Source organism: Hordeum vulgare, chromosome 7H, assembly GCF_904849725.1.
Source record: "Hordeum vulgare subsp. vulgare chromosome 7H, MorexV3_pseudomolecules_assembly, whole genome shotgun sequence".
NCBI lineage: Eukaryota > Viridiplantae > Streptophyta > Magnoliopsida > Poales > Poaceae > Hordeum > Hordeum vulgare.
This window is the reverse complement of record NC_058524.1, coordinates 65,474,963-65,486,114: the sequence shown is the minus strand read 5'-3', so window position 1 is coordinate 65,486,114 and position 11,152 is coordinate 65,474,963.

The following is an 11,152-nucleotide window of genomic DNA, read 5'->3' as shown; positions in this document are numbered from 1 at the left end:
TCACTTGGGTACTGTCAAAACAAGACTCATAATTATTTTCACACAATTCCTACTGTGTCTTACTATTTCCACAATTTATATTACTCAATATAATCTATGTAAACACCAAAACAAGCAAACTATGCATTGAAAACAGAATCTATCAAAAACAGAACAGTCTGTAATGCTCTGGATGCTAACCATACTTCTGCACCTCCAAAAATTATGAAACAATTATGAAAATTAAGGCAATCTGTATATCAATCAGCAGAAAGAAGAATCAGCTCAATATTTCTCTCTCTGAATATGAATGAAAAATAATTTCGTGAGCACAAAGTTTCTGTCTTTTTCAGCATGATCAAACAACTATCACCCAAACTAATCATAAAGGCTTTACTTGGCACTTTATTGAAACTAAGGAAATAAAACATGATTAATATAGTAGCTTAATCATTTGAACACACAAAAAGAGTAAGGATACATATTGGGTTGTCTCCCAACAAGCACTTTTCTTTAATGCCTTTCAAGCTAGGCATGATGATTTCAATGATGCTCACATAGAAGATAAGAATTGAAACATAACGGGAGCATCATGAAGCATATGACTAACACATTTAAGTCTAACCCACTTCCTATGCATAGGGATTTTGTGAACAAACAACTTATTGGAGCAAGAATCATCTAGCATAGGAAGGCAAAACAAGTATAGCTTCAAAAATTTCAACACATAGAGGGGAAACTTGATATTATTGAGATATGTAGAAGCATTTGTTCCTCTCTCATGATTATTTTTAGAAGCATCATAAATGAATTCAACAATATAAGCAGCACCTAAAGCATTCCTTTCATGATCTACAAGCATATAAATTTTACTACTCTCCACAATAACAAATTTATTCTCATGATTAATAGTGGGAGTATCGTAAAAGACTTGAGCACTACAAATTGTTTCCAAATTGAAAGAGTGATGTTCAGTGAAAGGATACTCAAGAGTATGACAAGTTTTATCATCCCTCTTCTTTATAGCATAAGTATCATCACAATAAGCATCATAAATAGGGGGCATGCTTTCATCATAATAATTTTGATCATTCAAGGAGGCGGAACTAAAAAGATCATCTTCATCAAACATAGCATCCCCAAGCTTGTGGCTTTGCATATCATTAGCATCATGGGTATTCAAAGAATTCATACTAACGTCATTGCAATCATGCTCATCATTCACATATTTTATGCCAAGCATTCTATGTAATTCTTCTTTTAGCACTTGAGCATAATTTTCATTTCCATCATTTTCACGAAAGACATTAAAAAGATGAAGCATATGAGGCAACCTTAATTCCATTTGTTTGTAGTTTTCTTTTAATAAACTAAACTAGTGATAAAACAAGAAACTAAAAGATTCAATTGCAAGATCTAAAGATATACCTTCAAGTGCTAACCTCCCCGGCAACGGCGCCAGAAAAGAGCTTGATGTCTACTACGCAACCTTCTTCTTGTAGACGTTGTTGGGACTCCAAGTGCAGAGGTTTGTAGGACAGTAGAAATTTTCCCTCAAGTGGGTGACCTAAGGTTTATCAATCCGCGGGAGGCGTAGGATGAAGATGGTCCCTCTCAAGCAACCCTGCAACCAAATAACAAAGAGTCTCTTGTGTCCCCAATACACCCAATACAATGGTAAGTTGTATAGGTGCAATAGTTCGGCGAAGAGATGGTGATACAAGTGCAATATGGATAGTAGATATAGGTTTTTGTAATCTGAAATTAAAAAAACTGAAAGGTAACTAATAATAAAAGTGAGAACGAACGGTATTGCAATGCGTGGAAACAAGGCCTAGGGTTCATACTTTCACTAGTGAAGTTCTCTCAACAATGATAACATAATCGGATCATATAACTAGCCCTCAACATGCAACAAAGAGTCACTCCAAAGTCACTAATAGCAGAGAAAAAATGAAGAGATTATTGTCGGGTACGAAACCACCACAAAGTTATTCTTTCTGATCGATCTATTCAAGAGTCTGTAGTAAAATAACACGAAGCTATTCTTTCCGTTCAATCTATCATAGAGTTCGTACTAGAATAACACCTTAAGACACACATCAACCAAGACCCTAATGTCACCTAGATACTCCATTTTCACCTCAAGTATCCGTGGGCATGATTATACGATATGCATCACACAATCTCAAAATCATCTATTCAACCAACACATAAGTGCCCCGGAGTTTCTACCGGAGAGTCGAAACGTGTGCCAACCCATATGCATAGGTTCCCAATGTCACGAAACCTGCAAGTTGATCACCAAAACATACATCAAGTACTCACATGAATATTCCGTTGTCACCACAGATAGCCACGTGCAAGACATACATCAAGTGTTCTTAAAGACTCAATCCGATAAGATAACTTCAAAGGGGAAACTCAATTCATTACAAGAAGGGAGAGGGGGAAGAACATCATAGGATCCAACTATAGTAGCAAAGCCCGCGGTACATCGAGATCATGACATCTCAAGAACACGAGAGAGAGAGAGAGAGATCAAACACATAGCTACTGGTACATACCCTCAGCCCCGAGGGTGGACTACTCCCTCCTCGTCATGGAGATCGCCGAGATGATGAAGATGGCCACCGGAGATGGATTCCCCGTGTGGCAGGGTGCCGGAACGGGCTCCCAATTGGTTTTTGGTGGCTACAGAGGCTCACGGCGGCAGAACTCCTGATCTAGGTTTCTTTTTGGGGGTTTCTGTATTTATAGGAATTTATGGCAGTGGAATTACATCGGTTGGGCCCACGAGGAGGTCACAAGCCTGCTAGGTGCAGCCTAGGGGGCACGCCTCCTTGGCTTGTGACTCCCTCGTGGCTCTTCTCGCCTTCTTCCAAAGCTTCGGGGGCCTCTTTTGGTCCAAAAAAATCATCACAAAAGTTTTATTCCATTTGGACTCCGTTTGATATTCTTTTCTGAAAAAGGTCAAAAACTCGAAGAAAACAGAAACTAGCACTAGGCACTGAGTTAATAGGTTAGTACCAAAAAAGATATAAAATAGCATATTCATGCATATAAAACATCCAAAGTTGACAAGATAATAGTATGGAACCATCATAAATTATAGATATGTTGGAGACGTATCAGTCCACCTTCCCGGAGGACCACGTGGGCCGGATATGGGTAGGAATTAGCCCCCTAGTGGGCTGGTGCACCCCCCCAAGGGCCCAAGGCACCTAGGGTTGGGAACCCTAGGGGGTGGGGGCGCCTCCCACCAACTTGGGGGGCAAGCTCCTCCCTGGCCGCCCCCCCCCATAGATGGATTTAAGGGGGCCGAGCCCCTCTCTCCTTCAGCCTATGAATATAGGGGGGTGGGAGGGCAGACGGACCCCCTTGTCCCCGGTGCAGCCCTCCCCCTCCTACACCTCCTCCTCCGTAGTGCTTAGCGAAGCTCTGCCAAAGAACCACGAGCTCCACCGCCACAACGTCGTCCTGCTGCCGGAGCTCTCCCTCAACTTCTCCTCCCCCCTTGCTGGATCAAGAAGGAGGAGACGTCCCCGGGCTGTACGTGTGTTGAACGCGGAGGCGCTGTCCGTTCGGCGCTTGGATCGGATCTTCCGCGATTTGAATCGCCGCGAGTACGACTCCATCAACCGCGTTCTTTGCAACGCTTCCGCTTAGCGATCTTCAAGGGTATGAAGATGCACTCCCTATCTCTCGTTGCTAGCATCTCACAGATTGATATTGGTGACACGTAGGAGTTTTTTTGAATTATTACTACGTTACTCCCAACAGAAGGTATATCCTATATTAGCGACACGCACAAGTGCAAGATTTAAGACCACATTTTTTATGATGACATATGAAAGGAATCTTTTGGAATAACAAAGGTCTAGCAGACATGGCTAAAAGAAGATTTCTAGCGGAAGCATCCCTTGAACACAACCTTGATTTCATTGCACTTATGGAAACCGGTAGAGATAATTTCATAGCACAATTCCTTAGTACTCTATCTCGTGTCATTGACTATGATTGGCACTGTTTACCGCCAAGAGGAAGGTCTGGGGGATCTTACTTGGGGTGAGGTGTGAGACGCTCGAAGTCCGAAACATGGTGTTTGGGGACTTCGCCGTCAAATTTAGGGTACGCCCGGAGGAGGATATGGATTCCAATGGGCGCTACTGAGCTAAAGGTGGACTTCTTGGCTGACTTAGTTCGAATTTGTGGATACGAGAGGTTACCGGTTTTAGTTGGCGGTGACTTTAATATCATTAGGTGGAGGGATAAAAAAATAATGATAACTTTGAGGGCAGATGGCCATTCATGTTCAATTCAATTATCGGAAGCCTTGATTTGTGAGAAATTGAGCTTTTAGGAATAAAATTTATTTGGGTGAATGCTTTGCCTAATCCAACTTTCCAGAAGTTGGATAGGGTCCTTGCGAGTGTGGATTGGGAGCAGAAATTCCCACGCGTGACACTCAGAGCACGGCCACGTCTAATTTCTGACCATAACTCGTTGTTGGTTGACCCGGGGGAGGCAACCCACATGGGAAACAAGAACACTTCCTCCTTTTTTGTGTTCTCCATGACCACCATATTCTATTCCACCTATAGTGCTATGTCCATGGCTCACGCTCATGTATTGCGTGAAGTTGAAAAGGTTTGAGAACACTAAATTATGAAACAATTGCTTGGCTAAAACCGGGGTTGTGCATGATTTAAATACGTTGTGTGGGCAAGATGGAGCATAGTTAGACTATATGATTTTGGAGGGATAACTTTCTTTGGCCATGATATTTTGAGAAGACATGATTGCTTTGTTAGTATGCTTGAAATATTATTGTCTTTATGTCAAATGATAGACTATTGCTTCGAATCACTCGTGTTTTAGTATTCATGTCATGATTAGATTATATGATCAAGATTATGCTAGGTAGCATTCCACACCAAAAATTATCTTTTTTATCATTTACCTACTCGAGGACGAGAAGGAATTAAGCTTGGGGATGCTGATACGTCTCCGTCGTATCTATAATTTTTGATTGTTTCATGCCAATATTCTACAACTTTCATATACTTTTGGCAACTTTTTATACTATTTTTGGGACTAACATATTGATCTAGTGCCCAGTACCAGTTCCTGTTTGTTGCATGTTTTCTTGTTTCGCAGAATATCCATACCAAATGAAGTCCAAACGCAATAAAATTTACGGGGATTTTTGTTGGAATATTTATGATTTTTTGGAAGAAGAATCAACGCGAGACGGTGCACGGAGTGCCCACAAGCCCACCAGCCGCGGCCAGGGGGTGGGCCCGCGGCTGGCAGGCTTGTGGCCTCTCCTTAAGGCAGTTGGTGCCCTTCTTTCGCCGCAGGAGAGCTAATATCCGGAAGAAAATCGTGTTAAAATTTCAGCCCAATCGGAGTTACGGATCTCCGGGAATTTAAGAAACAATGAAACGCGGAATCTCGGAGCGCACAAACAGAAGGACACAGAGAGAGAGATCCAATCTCGGAGGGGCTCTTGCCCCTCCGCCGCCATGGAGACCATGGACCAGAGGGGAAACCCTTCTCCCATCTAGGGAGGAGGTCAAGGAAGAAGAAGAAGGAGGGTGGCTCTCTCTCCTCTCTCCCGGCGGCGCCGGAACGCCGCCCGGGACATCATCGTGTGACGGCGATCTACACCAACACCTCTGTCATCTTCACCAACATCTCCATCATCTTCTCCCATCTATATTCAGCGGTTCACTCTCCAACAACCCGCAGTACCCTCTACTTGAACATGGTGCTTTATGCTACATATTATTATCCAATGATGTGTTGCTATCCTATGATGTCTGAGTAGATTATCGTTGTCCTATCGGTGATTGATGAATTGCTATGATTGGTTTAATTTGCTTGTGGTTATGTTGTTGTCCTCTGGTGCCCATCATATGATCGTGCGCGTGGATCACACCATAGGGTTAGTTGTATGTTGATAGGACTATGTATTGGCAGGCTAGAGTGACAGAAGCTTCAAACCTAGCATAGAAATTGATGCATATGGGATTGAAGGGGGACCAATATATCTTATTGCTATGGTTGGATTTTACCTTAATGAACGTTAGTAGTTGCGGACGCTTGCTAATAGTTCCAATCATAAGTGCATAGAATTCCAAGTAAGGGATGACATGCTAGCAGAGGCCTCTCCCACATGATACTTGCTATCAATCTAGTAACGTAGTCAATTGCTTAGAGACAATTCCGCAACTCCTACCACCACTTTTCCACACTCGTTAGACACTCGTAGTTGTTTCTTTATCTAACCAGCCCCTAGTTTTATTTACGTGTTCTTTACTTTCTTGCAAGACTATCCTATCACTCCTATAAAGTACTTCTAGTTTCGTACTTGTTCTAGGTAAAGCGAACGTAAAGTGTGCGTAGAGTTGTATCGGTGGTCGATAGAACTTGAGGGAATATTTTTCCTACATTTAGCTCCTCGTTGGGTTCGACACTCTTACTTATCGAGAAAGGCTACAGTTGATCCCCTATACTTGTGGCTTATCAGGGGTCCCTATGTCACCCATCCTATTTAATGTAATTGCGCACATGTTGGCAATTCTAATAGGAAGGGCTAAAGAGGAAGGCCAGGTAGGTGGACTGGTACCACATCTAGTTGATGGTGGAGTGTCTATTCTACAATATGTTGATGATACTATCTTGTTTATGGAGCACGATATAGCAAAAGCAAGAAATATGAAACTTATCCTGTGCCTTTTTGAATAGTTGTCGGGATTAAAATTTAATTTTCACAAGAGTGAATTTTTCTGTTTTGGGAGAGCCAAAGATGAACAAGAGGCCTACAAAAAACTCTTCGGATGTGAGTTGGGGAGCTTACCGTTCAGTTATTTAGGCATACCCATTCACCATCGTAAGCCTTTTAACAAAGAGTGGAAGTGTGTTGAGGATCGTTTTGAGAAAAAGCTAAGCTGTTGGAAAGGCAAACTTTTGTCTTATGGAGCTAGGCTGATTTTGATCAATTCGGTTCTGACAAGTATGCCGATGTTCCTTCTGTCCTTCTTTGAGGTACTGGTAGGAGTATGCAAAAGATTGGACTTTTGTCGATCTGCTTCTTTTGGCCAGGTGATGAAGTTAACAAGAAATATAGACTTACTAGATGGGACATTATATGTAGACTCAAGGACCACGGAGGTGTGGGAATTGAGAATTTAGAGGTGAAGAACAGATGTGTGCTTAGTAAGTGGCTGTTCAGACTATTTATAGAAACTGGAGGTATGTGGATATAAATTTTGTGTAATAAGTACCTACAACCTAAAACCTTGGCCCAGGTCACTGTAAGAACCAATGATTCACCCTTCTGGAATGGTTTGATGAAAGTGAAAGCATCCTTTTTCCATAGAACTAAATTTATCATCGGAGATGGTTAGTCTACAAGATTCTGGGAGGATACGTGGTCACCACAAACCTACGGGTCCATAGTTAGTAGCTAGATGAATTCTTCGCTCTCTCTTTGATCTTCAATACAATGTTCTCCTTGATATCCTTGGAGTTCTATTCAATGTAATCTTCTTTTGCGGTGTGTTTGTTGGGATCCGATGAAATGTGGTTTTATGATCAGATTATTCATTGAAATTAATTGAGTCAAATCTGAACTTTATTATGCATGATTTTTCTAGCTTTGTATTTCTCTCCGACCTATCTGTTTGGTTTGGCCAACTAGATTGATTTATCTTTAGTGGGGGTGGTGTGTTGTAATGGGTTCAATCTTGTGATGCTCTATGTGTTGGAAATATGCCCTAGAGGCAATGATAAATAGTTATTATTATATTTCCTGTTTAAAGATAATCGTTTATTATCCATGCTATAATTGTATCGAATGAAAACATAGATACATGTGTGGATACATAGACAAAACAATGTCCCTAGCAAGCCTCTAGTTGGCTAGCTAGTTGATCAAGGATAGTCAAGGTTTTCTGACTATGTGCAAAGTGTTGTTGCTTGATAACTGTATCACATCATTAGGAGAATCATGTGATGGACTAGACCCAAACTATGAACGTAGCATATTGATCGTGTCGTTTTATTGCTATTGTTTTCTGCGTGTCAAGTATTTGTTCCTATGACCATGAGATCATATAACTCACTGGCACCGGAGGAATACCTTGTGTGCATCAAACGTCACAACGTAATTGGGTGACTATAAAGGTGCTCTACAGGTACTCCGAAGGTGTCCGTTGAGTTAGTATGGATCAAGACTGGGACTTGTCACTCCGTGTGACGAAGAGGTATCTCGGGGCCCACTCGGTAATACAACATCACACACAAGCCTTGCGAGCAATGTGACTAAGTGTAAGTCACGTGATCTTGTATTACGGAACGAGTAAAGAGACTTGCCGGTAACGAGATTGAAATAGGTATGCGGATACCGACGATCGAATCTCGGGCAAGTAACATACCAAAGGACAAAGGGAATGACATACGGGATTATATGAATCCTTGACACTGATGTTCAACCGACAAGATCTTCGGAGAATATGTAGGATCCAATATTGGCATCCAGGTCCCTCTATTGGATACTGACCGAGGAGTACCTCGGGGCATGTCTACAAAGTTCTCGAACCCGGAGGGTCTGCACACTTAAGGTTCGATGATATTTTAGTATAGTTGAGTTATATGTGTGGTTACCGAATATTGTTAGGAGTCCCAGATGAGATCACGGACGCCACGAGGGTTTCCGGAATGGTCCGGAGACAATGATTGATATATAGGATGACTTCATTTGGTTACCGGAAGGTTTTCTGGCATTACCGGGAATGTACCGGGAGTGACGAATGGGTTCCTGATGTTCACCGGGAGGGGGGCAACCCACCCGGGGGAAGCCCAAAGGCCCAAGGGGTGGCGTACAGCCCTTAGTGGGCTGGAGGGACAGCCCAAGAGGGCCTATGCGCCAAGGAAAGAAAACCAAAGAGAAAGGAAAAAAGGGAGGTGGGAAGGAAGAGAAGGACTCCACTTTCCAATCCTAGTTGGACTAGGATTGGTGTAGGACTCCTCCTCTCCCTTGTCCGGTGCACCCTTGAGGGCTTGGCCCTCAAGGCAAGCCTCCTGCCTCTCCCTCCTATATATAGTGGTGATTTAGGGCTGATTTGAGACAACTTTTGCCACGTGCAACTCAGATCTAGACACCATAGTTTTACCTCTAGATCGTATTTCTACGGAGCTCAGGCGGAGCCCTGTAGGAGTAGATCCTCACCACCACTGGAGCACTGTCACGCTGCCGGAGAACTCATCTACTTCTCCATCTTGCTTGCTGGATCAAGAAGTCCTAGATCATCATCGAGTTGTACGTGTGCTGAACGCGGAGGTGTCGTCCGTTCGACACTAGATCGGAGCGGATCGTGGGACGGATCGCGGGACGGTTCGTGGGACGGTTCGCGTGGCGGATCGAGGGACATGAGGACGTTCCACTACATCAACCATGTTTCTTAACGCTTCCTGCTATGTGATCTACAAGGGTACGTAGATCCAAATCTCCTCTCGTAGATGGACATCACCATGATAGGTCTTCGTGTGCGTAGGAAAATTTATGTTTCCCATGCAACGTTCCCCGACAGTGGCATCATGAGCTAGGTTCATGCGTAGATGTTATCTCGAGTAGAACACAAAGGGTTTTGTGGACAGTGATGTTCGATTTTCTGCCCTCCTTAGTCTTTTCTCGATTCAGCGGTATTGTTGGATTGAAGCGGCCCGGACCGACATTATTCGTACGCTTACGAAAGACTCGTTTCATCGATTGACATGCAACCTCGTTGCATAAAGATGACTGGCGGGTGTCGGTTTCTTCAACTTTACTTGAATTGGTTTTGACCGAGGCGTTCCTTGGAATGGTTAAATAGCAATTTGCACATGTCCGTTGTCGTTTTTGCGTAAGTAAGATGCGATCTACTAGATACCCATAGCAGCCACGTAAGACATGCAACAACAAATTAGAGGACGTCTAACTTGTTTTTGCACGGTATGCTTGTGATATGATATGGCCAATGACGTGATGTGATATATTGGATGTATGAGATGATCATGTTGTAATAGTTAATATTGACTTGCACGTCGATGGTACGGCAACCGGCAGGAGCCATAGGGTTGTCATTAAACTAAAGTTTGTGCTTGCAGATGTGTTTACTATATTGCTAGGACGTAGCTTTAGTACTAATAGCATAAGTAGCACGACAACCCCGATGGCCACACGTTGATGGATATCATGATGATGGAGATCATGGTGTGGCGTTGGTGACAAGAAGATCGTGCCAGTGCTTTGGTGATGGAGATCAAGAAGCACATGATGAAGGCCATATCATGTCAGTTATGAATTGCATGTGATGTTAATCCTTTTATGCACCTTATTTTGCTTAGAACGACGGTAGCATTATAAGGTGATCTCTGCTACGGCAACAAAAGTTCTTCCCTGGCAGTGGTGCCAGAAATCCTTCTGTCGTCTCTTGGGCTTGCGTTCGTTTTTCCCTTAAAGAGGAAAGGGCGATGCAGCACAGGAGCAGTACGTATTTCCCTCAGTTTGAGAACCAACGTATCAATCGAGTAGGAGAATCTCGTCAAGTCCAGAGTACCTGCGCAAACACAAAAGAGCTTGCACCCAACGCTATAAAGGTGTTGTTAGTCCCTTCAAGATTGATTGCAAAGTGAGATCTGAAGGCGAAAAGTGCAATGAAGTAAAAGTGTAAGGCTGAAAATATGGTGTGGAGTAGACCCAGGGGCCATAGTGTTCACTGGAGGCTTCTCTCAAAATAGCAAATATCACGGTGGGTAAACAATATACTGTCGAGCAATTGATAGAACCGCGCAAAGTCATGATGATATCTAAGGCAATGATCATACATATAGGCATCACGTCCAAGACAAGTAGACCGATACTTTCTGCATCTACTACTATTACTCCACACATCGACCGCCATCCAGCATGCATCTAGTGTATTAAGTTCATGACAAACACAGTAACGCCTTAAGCAAGATGACATGATGTAGAGGGATAATCTCAAACCAATGATGAAAACCCTATCTGTTTACCCTTGATGGCAACAACATGATGCGTGCCTCGCTACCCCTTCTGTCATTGGGTGAGGTCACCGCACGGTATGAACCCAAAACCAAGCACTTCTCCCATTGCAAGAATCAT